The sequence below is a fragment of the Puma concolor genome, chromosome A3 (assembly GCF_028749965.1).
Source record: "Puma concolor isolate L17-30 chromosome A3, mPumCon1.1.hap2, whole genome shotgun sequence".
In the NCBI taxonomy this organism is placed as follows: domain Eukaryota; kingdom Metazoa; phylum Chordata; class Mammalia; order Carnivora; family Felidae; genus Puma; species Puma concolor.
This window is the reverse complement of record NC_141669.1, coordinates 69160702-69172727: the sequence shown is the minus strand read 5'-3', so window position 1 is coordinate 69172727 and position 12026 is coordinate 69160702. Positions and strand designations below refer to the sequence as shown.

General features: G+C 38.5%; 1 long non-coding RNA gene across 2 annotated transcripts in view; it reads left to right on the top strand.

Annotated features, from left to right (window-relative positions):
• The window catches only part of LOC147582524 (uncharacterized), an 807144-nt gene extending 795331 nt beyond the window's left edge, over nt 1–11813 (top strand). For both annotated transcript variants that reach the window (XR_015249225.1, XR_015249226.1), the window contains one exon: nt 11267–11813. This is a non-coding gene — a long non-coding RNA (uncharacterized LOC147582524). The remainder of the gene's footprint in view (nt 1–11266) is intronic.
• The last annotated feature ends 213 nt before the right edge of the window (nt 11814–12026 follow it).

Below are 12026 nucleotides of genomic sequence, written 5' to 3'. Positions count from 1 at the left end.
TACCAACTTATATAGCAAGAGGCCCCCAGGTCTTAGCTGACTGCTAAGAGATCCGTGGCACTGTTTTAACATTGAGTCTATTTTAAAAGCAAACAATTAAGGAATTATACAGATAATTTCTTCCAAATATTTCCTTATATGGTGATGTTAAATGGCTATAACTCAAGCAATAATAACCTTCTATATGCCATGTATTAAATAGGCTGAGGAAGAATAGAAGTATGGGGTGAGACCTTGCCTCTTAACAACTGCTGGTCTTCTTACACTAAATCTCTCTCTCTCTCTCTCTCTCTCTCTCTCTCTCTCTCTCTCTCTCTCTCTCACACACACACACACACACACACACACACACGTAACCAACACCAGGCAATGGATTTTTAGTATCAAGTGACAGGTCATTCCCTCTGCTCCCCATTCTATAGTCTTTTATTTCTTTCTCAGGTCCCTCCATCCCCCACAAAAATAATCAAATATAAATGCTTATTAATTGATAAAGATTTTTAGCCTTTATCTTATAAATACCACCTTCTTCCCTTCACAGATAACTTCTTCATTATCCTTGTCTAGCAAGAACCACTTGGTTCATTGCAACATGCTTCTGGCTCTACCATCCCACTAAAATACACACTCTTGTTAAGGTAGAGAAAATGGCCAAAATATAAATCCAAAGGATAGTTACAATCTTGCTTAATGTTTCCTTCTTGCTTGCATTTCTGCTTTTGCTTTCCAGGTCACTAGCACTCTTGATTTCATGTCTTCATTCCTAAATTCTCTTTTTAGTCTCATAGAGTCCCCCAATAGGCAGTTGTATTGAGAGACCATGTTATACACAGGGTATACAGAGATTAAAAAAAAAATGCTTCCCCTACCACTGATTCCTCTTCCTATAATCATCTGTTTAATATCTGTGGTCCATAGGTTTTTCCTGTCCTCAGAGCTCCTCTTATGCAATAGAGTCTCTCTGAAAAGAGCTTATCCAGTATCACAGGCTACAGCCTACATATGGATGAGTCTTACATCATTGTCTCCAGGCCTCCCCTCTGTTGATCTTCAGTCCTTGTTTCCAACTGCCAACTATCCATCTCTGTCTGGATATCTCACATGCATACAAACATCAATATTCTTTATCTTCTTCCTCCAAACCTGCTATTATGCTCACATTATAAACTTATCTTCAGTTCCTTTTTTTAAAAAAATCTGTCACACCTAGCTGAATAGTATGTCCCATTCTTACCATTAAAAATTGTTTTAGGACTCCTGGGTAGCTCAGTCGGTTAAGCATCTGACTCTTGATATCAGCTCAAGTCATGATCCCAGGGTCATGGGATCGAGCCCCATGTCAGGCTCCATGCTGAGTGTGGAGTCTTCTGGGGATTCTCTCTCTTCTTCTCTCTCTGCCCCTCCCCAGCTCACACATTCTCTCTCTCTCTCTCTCAAAATAAATAAATAAGCTTTTAAAAAATTGCTTGATGTTGGTGCGCCTGGGTGGCTCAGTCGATTGGGTGTCCGATTTTGGCTGAGGTCATGATCTCATGGTTTGTGAGTTCAAACCCCACGTTGAGCTCTGGGCTGACAGCCTGGAGCCTATTTCAGATGCTGTGTCTCCCTATCTCTCTCTGCCCCTACCCCGCTCACACTCTGCCTCTCTCTGTCTCAAATATAAATAAAACATTCAAAAAAATTGTTTGATGTTAAGTTTGCTCTGCCAAAAATTTTAAGTCAATAGCCTCCAATCAGTTCTTTCTCTCTTTCCAGTGTCTCGTTGTTGTAATCATCCTGAAACTTTTCACAAAAGATTTTTTTTTTTGAAAACACAAATCTGATCATGGAGTTCTTCTACTAAAATTCTTTCCATTATTTCCACCAGATAGCACAGAATAAATTTAAAATTCATTGGCAAAGTGTTCAACATTCTTCATCATCTCCCCCTGCCCATCTACCTATCCATCCTCATGTTTCATTACTCCCTCAGACACTCCGTTAACTGCCAACATGCTGAACTGTTTACTGTTCCCCAAACATAAATGCTTATCTACACATGGATGCCTCTAAATAGGGTTTTCTGCACTGCTCTTTTCAGGGAAGCACGTCACTAAGGCTATTTGAATAACTCCAAATTCAGTCTAGAAGCCTCGGCCTTGAATAAAGTACTAGAGGAGTAGTGCATAGATAATAAAAGTTGAACCACCAACATCAGTTCCAAAAAGCCACCTACCTTACTTCTCCAAGAAATTTTTCCCAAAGGAAGAAAACTCTTGAGAAGTCAGGGTAACAACAAGCCAATGTGATGCATTAAACCAGAATAATCAGAGGTGGTGAATACACCACAGAGAAAACATCAACCAGTTCTACTTGGGATTGCCATGTTGAGTTGGTCTTTGAGGCCCAGAGAATCAAATACGGTTCTGCAATGGCCTTAAGACAGACATCAAGTCAAATTTAATAATTTTCAAGAAGAAAGCCTCTTCAGTTGTTGCTGTATTTTCAAACCCTATTTCAATTAACGTATTAAGTTCCTGAAAGAGGTTAATAATGCGATAAGGGCATTTCTCTCTTCTACTAACAAGATGAAAAATGATTTCACTTAAATTCCTAGGACATCTTTGTTTGAATGGCACAGGTTTAGTGAAATGGGTCCATTCATAGTATGGGGATCTCCAAGAAATATTAGAAATATTGAGCACTTACAACTTGCCATGCACTGTACTTTCTCAGGGCTCAGCAAGTACTCATTTGATGCTCATCATATCACTATCAGGTAGATACTGTTATGTGAGCATTTTGCATATGATGAAAATAAGGCACAGAGATGTTAAATAACTTACCCAAAATTACAAACACCCAGACCAAAAGCAGAAGCCAAGGGACACAGTTCCAGGGCCTGTGCTTTTACCAACTACATTATTTCACTGGTTTTTAATTTGTATAATCAACTTAAAAACCAAGCATAGGAAATACAATTATGGTTTCAGGTCAACATAACAATGCCAAACATGCTGATGATGTAAAATTAATGGAATAGGGGAGAAGATGGAAGGAAAATAATGAGTAGAACTTCTAGTTCTTCAGAAAACTAGATGTATCTTTGAAGAGCTCCAAAGTGTCAAAACCTCTTCAAATGAAAGGAAAATCACATTCATGTAACACTCCTACTACTATGTAATATTCAGTTATCATTCCAGCCCTATACATTCCAAATTTTCAGGACAAGGCAACTTTTAACATTCAACCCTCTTGTTAAAATATAAAGCTCATCTGGCTTAAATGTAGGTTTTCAAAACTACCAAAATAAAGTCCTTTCCAAGGTAGTCATTCTTAGGTCACCCAGGGTGGATCACATGATCTGTTTGAACTACGTGACACCTCTCTTTCATGAACCTCGATAATGAGATCATTTAAACAGTAGACTCTTAAGAAAATCCAGTGACACAATGTCAAATTTCCAGGGAGAGATAATGGATTTTATGGTAGCTGAAGAGCTTGATAGATCATTCAGTGCAATCTTTTCCCCTCAGGCAGATAAAATGCCATTATTGTATTACAAACAAATCAACTGAGACCCAGCAAGGGTTACTGACTTATGCAAGTCATACAGCTAATGGGTGAGATGTCTGCTTTTCCATGTAAGAGCTTCTTTCCACAACACACTGGCTCACTGGGTAATGATGAGAGATGTGCCAGGGTCATGAATTTGGATACATTGTTCTTGCTGGTTTTGTCTGCAAGAGTGTTAACAGCATGGTCCATGCATAGCTCATCATCACCTCAATTTCCACTAGTTTCTTTCAAAACTTCAGAGTCCCCAGTTCTAGGTGCAACTTCTCCAGATGTTTTCTCCCTAAGTGGTCTTCTACATTCAAGATCACTCCTTTCTGTTAAAGACCAGGGTCATCTCTGCTTCAGAAACTTTTATCAGGAAACCCTGAACTCTCCATACCTTTTCCAAAGGTCACGTTCGTTTGTTCATGTTGGTGTATTAGGTTACACTTGTGAATATGTTCTCTCATTTCCTCGGTTGTGAAGTCTTATCATTCCTGTTGTTTGCCAATCTCAAGAAATTCTCAGTTCTCTCACTCAACTCCAAAGAAGACAGCTAGTCACCTCTCTTTCCTTAAACTTGTCTTTTTCTTTATCCTTTGGTCCTATGTAAACACTTACATAATCAGTACATCCATGAACAGTTCCAATCTATGCTCCTGTTGGGATATCAACTTGCATACCATGGTATAATACTTGAGGACAGTATGAATTGTGATATATGTGTATGAAAATACCACTCACTTTTGTTCATTCAGTTAATAAATATCTTTTAGGGGCGCCTGGGTGGCGCAGTCGGTTAAGCGTCCGACTTCAGCCAGGTCACGATCTCGCGGTCCGTGAGTTCGAGCCCCGCGTCAGGCTCTGGGCTGATGGCTCAGAGCCTGGAGCCTGTTTCCGATTCTGTGTCTCCCTCTCTCTCTGCCCCTCCCCCGTTCATGCTCTGTCTCTCTCTGTCCCAAAAATAAATAAAAACGTTGAAAAAAAATTTAAAAAAAAAAAGTTAATAAATATCTTTTGACTACTGTGTATCAACCCCCTGGCTAAATGTTGAGGATCTGGGAATGAATAAAATAAATGACCTGTTCATTAACCTTAAACATCTCGCAGTCTTGGACAGGGTCAGGGGAGAGTTGGGAGTGCTGAGCTGTTAGGTACCTGTACATGTACATGTTGTCACTCTTCCATGCACTGACTGCAGTAGTCCTATGATCAGTGGGTGTGAAAACGGCTATGACCACAGAGAAGAATCCGTATTCATTCCCTATGACATTTGAGCCAGGTTTCAAAGAATTAGTATAAAATCACCAGGATAGAGGGCAAGAACCTTCTAAAGAGAAGGAACTGAAGATAAGCCAGATGAGAAGGAGTATTATTATTATTAAAATTATTATTTTATTCACTTTGCAAAGATAGCACACGACATGTACTCTAAGGCAGCAGAGAAATGCTGTTGTCTGCAGTGGAGACACAGCCCGGAGTTAAAGCTGAGTAAACTTGGCTCCCTATGAGAACTGTCACCCTTGAATAAACCAACACTGCCTGGCTCCCGTGGCATCCTTTCTGGGCACAGAATTTCATTTTAAAAGACATTGGGAAGCCAATCATGAAGAGGCAGAAACAAAAGCTGTCTACATTTCCCTGCTGCAAAAACTCTCCTGTAGAGGAGATGTTGAGGCTAAGAAAACAAATAAAAGTTGTTCTGAAAGGAGAGGCAATTAAATTTTTGCCAAACATGACAGGAAGCTGAGAACTGAAGCAGACAGAGTAATGTCTATCTTTGGCACACCAGACAGGGAGGAGAAGAGTGTGTCTTTGATGGCAGACTTTATTTTAAAGGTGCTAACTGACATTTTGAAAGGACATAAAAACAGAGAGGAGAGAGCTCTTCAAGCCCTGCTGTCTGGGCAGCAGCAGCTCCCAACTGCCCCCGGGGTTTTCATTTACCCAGTCTAAGGCTAACCTGAGATAAAGTGCAGGAAAGAAAAGAAGCAAAATAAAACAAGTCCCTATCTTAAAGCAGCCACATGAATCTGCACAATGCATTTAAGTTGGAAGTATAAAGAGAAAGACATTTCCTGGCTCCTGAAGGAGTCTTGCAGAAGGGATCCTTGGTGGTCACAGAAGGGCAGAGTTATGTCCATCATCCAAACAGTTGGCTAAGTGCATACATGTTTTTATAGGGAACCCTGTGCCAATGGAAGGTTTGTGCATAGGCACAAAAGCTAATTTCTAAGGCCTTCGGTTACTCAAATGTGGAATCACTCTCCCCTATGGCCTTCCTACAGGCAGGCAGAACTGAGTACCTCCCTCCAGTTAGGAACCCAGGAACACCAGCATTGAGGCATCTCAACCTTCAGCACATTTCTTACCTCTCTCCTTGGTTCCCTGACCCTTCAGACCTGTGCACTGAAGGCTGGATTTGTGTTTATTGCCTTGTGATCCTCCCAAACCATTCTGTCCCAAAGAAGTTTAGATTTGAATGTTCCATACACCTTCATTTCGCTCTGAAATTCTCATGGTCCATATTTCTCCCTCTACCCCAGGATCATGCAGACATTTCACTGTATCTTTAAAATAAGGAGAATGAGAATCTCCTCCACTAGTATTCTGATAAGGGGATTGAAGGGTAGAAACCGGAAAAGCATGGTAGCCACGGCAAGTATGATTCAGAGACATGGTCTATTTCCAGTCCTACACTGACCAACACTCACTTAAGCACAATGTGAATACACACTGAAGAGGAAGAGGAGAGGAAATGTACAAGAAAATAACCCAGGTACCACTCCATCCTTCTTGGTTTTCTCACACTAGGATTCCTTACAAATCTCAACAATCCAGCACACTACACTCACTCTAACCAACTCACTCTGTGCTACAGTCAGCAATATAAGTCCGCGGATATTTACCCAAGTCCCCACTCTGCACAAGATTCTATGTTGGAAAATATGGAAAGGAAAAGGACACAGCATCAGACTACAACAACATCGCTGTCTTAGCAAAACCTTCTAGAAAGCACAAGGGTAGAGTTAGCAGAAGGAGTCTGGAGAACAAGTTCAGTTAGAGAAGCCATCTGACAGAGCAACACAGAGCCCCAAGATCTCTGACTCTACTCAGGGAATCAGAAAAAACAGTCCTAGCAGGGGGAGGAGAGTGATTTGAGGGCAAACCCCAGGACAACTGTTGTCTCCTCTCTAAGCCATCTTAGACTTCTTCCTGTCTGTAAAAACCCAGGACCTGGGGAAATAAATGTATCCAGAAAGGGGCTCAAGGTCTCCAGGAAACCCTGCTGCTATGAGAGTCATGGAACACTCTATTAGATACTCCATAACCTTACACACATGTGCTGTTCTTTAAATGGTGTATTTACCAAAATGCTAAAATAGCTCACCATGGCCCTGGCAGGTTTCAAAAGGACAATTGGAGAGGAGAGGGGAGAGCAAGGAGGGGGGAGGGGAGATGGGAGTGGAGGAAGAGAAAATTAAGTTTCTTTAATGACTAATTATAAACAAAAGTTCGAGGAAAATAAAAGTTTCTGCATAAATTACAAAAAGCCTTCTCAATTGCTTTCAGAAATGCAATTTAACCACGAAGAAAATCTCTCTAATTTTCTGAGATGATGAAAGAAAAGGCCAGTTTCGTAATTGCCTGATTGCTAAACACATTAGGAAATGGATGGAATTTCAAGATTGAGACTCTGGCCTAATATTATCTTTTGTTTCCACTTTGTTCCAACAACAACAACAATAAAAAAAAAATAGAAGGACTTGGGAAAATATGGAGCTATTTGTTATGAAGCAGAGTCTAATATAAATTACAGCTGAGAGAAATAATGAATCATAAAAGAAAACAGATAAGGAGGACTAGTTAGAAACCCAAATACCTCGAGATGGTGCTCCAAAACTACATGGATATAAAATTAAAACACACATTTTCAATGGTATTATTGGGGAATTGCTACAGGGAGCAGAAAGGAAATACTCTGTCTTTCCATTATTTTGCAAAGCACACAGAGTAGTTTTCCAGACAATTTCAGCTCTTTACAAAATGCCCAGAAGCAGCAGATCTCTGCAGAAGAGGTCACACACTCATAGGTTTAAGATATAAAGCAGACAGATTCAAGTCAATAGGAACATCAAATTAGTTTGCCGGTTATTGAGTGGAGAGGGCACTGGTATGCCCTGGTCCCTGAACTACCACCTCAGCCACACGGCTCAAGTCTGATATCAATCTAGATGAAATTTCAATTTGGTCAAAGAAAGAAAAAATTATAATGATCCAGATTGGCCATCTGTGTGTTTTAATTTTCTGAAGGTTAAAAACAAGTAAGTGGAAGAAGGGCCCAGTGTTTTTCAAGTGTAAGCCAAACCTTCATATGATGCAATGATCTTTTAGTTTGTTAGATTTGCAACTTTCTTTTTATTCCCTCAGTTATTGATAGGCCAAAAAGTATTCCTGTTTATAAATGAGAAGGGACACAGAGAAGGAAGTGACCAAATGACATGTTTGGGTCCTACTAGTTCTGAAATTATATAATTTAATGGCATTCATAACCATTGTTTGAAATGATCTAGCTTCACAAATTACAAAAATATTAAACATTCTGCAATTTTTCCAAAGATACATATTAGGTCCTCAAATGATTGTTGAATGAATAAATGCTTCTTTGCAAAATTTTTTTAACATATATTTATTTTTGAAAGACAGAGAGAGACAGAGCACTAGTGGGGGAAGGACCGAGAGAGAGAGAGGGAGACACAGAATCTGAAGCAGGCTCCAGGCTCTGAGCTGTCAGCACAGAGTCCAGTGCGGGGCTCAAACCCACAGACTTTGAGATCATGACCTGAGCTTAACCTACTGAGCCACCCAGGCATAATTTTTTTTTTTACAACAGGAAACTTTCCTCTAAAATAATAGGTTTCCCTAGAAATATATGTAAATATAGGAAATATATACATGAATATATATTATTAATATTTGTGTATATTTTAAATACTATCATTCATTCTGTATATATTAGCTAACATTCTTCTGCAGAGAAAGCTTTTACTCATGAATTGGACTATTTAGTATTCCAGAACTGTATTTCCCACTGAAAAGCCAGGATAAATGTATAATAATTTTTCTTTCATTATGAACTTTCAGAAGGAGTGAACTTAACAGTCACTTCCAATAGTATCAACTCTTTTTTTTTCCTGAGAGAACAAGATTTATTATGAGGAATTGGCATATGTATTATGGAGGCTAAGAAGTCCCAGGATCTGCAGTCAGAAAGTTGGAGGCCTGGGAGAGCCATTGGGAGAGCCATTGGTACAGTTGCAGTTTGAGTCTGAAGGCCTGAGAGTTGGGAAATCCTGTGGTTTAAGTTCTGTCCAAAAGCCAGCAGGCTGGAGACCCAAGAAAGTATCATGTTTCAGACCATATCAATTCAAGGCAGTTAGGCAGAAGGAGTTCCCTTTACTCCAGAGTCAGCCTTTCCCTTCTAGTTAAGTCTTCAACTAATTAGATGTGGCCCACCCACATGGGGGGAGAGCAATCAGCTTTATTCAATCTACTGATTCAAATTCAACTCATTTTTTAAAGCTGTCTCTTCTTTTATATCTTTATGGCCTCTTAGATACTTATGTTCACCATTGGTTTCAACAAACATAGTCGATAATCTTTTAGATGAACAAAATGTTCCAAATTTGGCCAATGAGAACTTCTTAAATATTGCCCTCATGACCCTTTGACCCATCCTATTAGTCTGTGTTTCCCTGCTTTCTAGCACAACATGGTATCCTAAAGTTTACTTTGTATTTTCCTGGCCTCCAGCCTGCAGTCTGCCATTTCTCCAAAGAAACCTGATTCCTTTCTGTGATGAATGTTTTTTAGAAAACAAAATTTGGACAGTAAAATGGTAATTTCTGAAAAAGCACCATTGCTCCAATGCCCTGTCACTGGACAGAAATAGAAAATACATCCTATTATCATGAATGAAACTAAAGCTAAAAATGATATTACTAAAATGAATATAACATTAAAACTTTTCATGTAATTTCTTTGACTCAATACTTCTTTTTCATACACTGAAAAACTCAGTTAATTATTGGATTATTTTGCAATATATAAGAAAACACAAAATAACAATATCAATATTACTAGTAATAACAACATTACCAAATGATGTTTAAGATTTCTTGGCTGTTCCTTTCATCTTCAGCCTTATGCCAATAAGTTTTGTTTTCTGTTCTTTTAGTATCAAGGAAGTTTGTTTTGTTCTGCTGATTGCCTTTTTATTAGTATTTTTGGTAATGCCTGAACCCCCCTTTCGAAAGAAGAAAGTTTGACCACTATGATAATGTTTTACCACTATGATACCTTTTTCACTCTTTTTCTTCTCCACCATGCCTTTTAGTCAGTACTCATTTTTCCTGGTGCTTAATCTCTGTCCTCTTAAATATGCTTAAGCTTTTGTGATTTGTCAGCTTTAAATAATATACAAAGTTATCATTTAATCTTCCTTTCTCCCACCTTCCCCCATGTTTTAGTTGTGGTACTCTAACTTTGGTATTGCATTTAACACTAGCAAACTTCAGCCCTTGTCCTCAACTTTGAGATCGTCAGTCTATAGTTAGATATATAAAATAGCCACCACCAATCTCTTTGTCAAATTCTTCCCTACATGTTTTTGTAAAGTTCATCTTCTAGTAGTTTCCTTAGGAAGAGCTTCTGGGGAAAATATCCCCTGAGTTCTTGCATGTTTCATACTTTTCCTACAGCCGTCAGACTCAGAGGACCACTTGAATGGAGTAACATCCTTTGTCTCCTTTCTTGAGTATCATAAAGATATTACTCTTTTCTTTACCTATTGTTTTGAATATTTGTTAAGAAGTTTTATGTCAACCTACTTAGGTTCTTTTATTAATGGTTCTGTCTTCTTTCTTTGCTATGTTTTGGAGATGATCATCCTGGGTCCATTTTTACAGGTACAAAATGACCTTTGTAATATATAGATTCAAACTTCATTTATTTGAGTAAAAATTTTTTTTAGTTTCCATACTTTATTTTTTAATATGTAAGTATTTGAAAGCTGTACCTTTCCCTGCAAGTAATGTTTTCACTGTTTCTTGTTGTAAAGCAACAAGAAAATGTTGTATTTTATTTATGATATTTTGTTTGCTTTATTTTTTATATTAAATATAATTTATTGTCAAATTGGCTTCCATACAACACCCAGTGCTCATTCCAACAAGTGCCCTCCTCCATGCCCATCACTCACTTTCCCCTCTCCCCCACCCCCATCAACCCTCAGTTTGTTCTCAGTATTTAAGAGTCATTTATGGTTTGCCTCCCTCCCTCTCTGTAACTTTTCTTGAATATCCTTTTTGATGTTCATTCTGTCTGACCTTTGGCTTTCTTCTTCGGGGTAACCAAATATGCTCAAGAACCAAATTCTTCAACAATGAATACAGTTAAATTCCATGAAAAATGAGAGCCACCTCTCTGAATCAAGTCATCTAGCTGCCTGAGCTGTGGATGTGTGTGTGTGTGTGTGTGTGTGTGTGTGTGTGCGTGCATATATATATATATATATATATATATATATATATCTTGCCTTTAGTTTCTGACCCCATTATTCCTCCTTAATAGTATCAAGACCACATATTATACTCTATCACATGTTGTTATTCTTTTCCTCATTTGGATTTTTAAAAATTTTTTTAATGTTTACTTATTTTTTAGAGAGACAGACAGAGCATGAGTCTGGAGAGACAGAGAAAGAGAAGGAGACACAGAATCCGAAGCAGGCTCCAGGCTGTGAGCCATCAGCCCAGAACCTAACGTGGGACTTGAACCCACAAACTGCGAGATTATGACCTGAGCTGAGGTTGGACACTTACCCCCTTGAGCCACCCAGGCACCCCATCCTCTTTTGGATTTAAACCACATATTTTATTTGTATCACATTTCAGTAAGTTTTTCAAGATTTCCATTGACTGGCAAAAGCTATTTTTATGGTCTTTCTGTTTCGCATCCTGAAATTCTTGCTGATATGGATGGGCCAATAGCTACCACATACCATCTTCTGTTGTCTCACCATGAAACATATGAAAATCACTATAGTTAGTCTCCACAGTAAATAATTTACGTTGAGGATCCCTTAACTTCTGATTTTCGTAATTCTATACCTTTGGCCACAGATTAATACAGATAAGCCTCACACCAAATCCTAAATTAGGAATGATTACTACATATCTACTACATGAAATAAAGTACTAAAAGAAGTGGTACAATGAAGATTCACCATTATTTCCTTTAGTAAATTAGGTCACAGAAACTGTATAAGTGTGTGTTTGTATATATATGCATACACATAACATATTCATGTACATATATACTAGGATAGAAAGCACTATGCCATCATAATGTCAAAGTATATTGGGAGTTTAAGCAAAAGTAGATCCTGGGAAGACTTTATAAAAAAATGGCCTTTCAGTCTTAAGTTA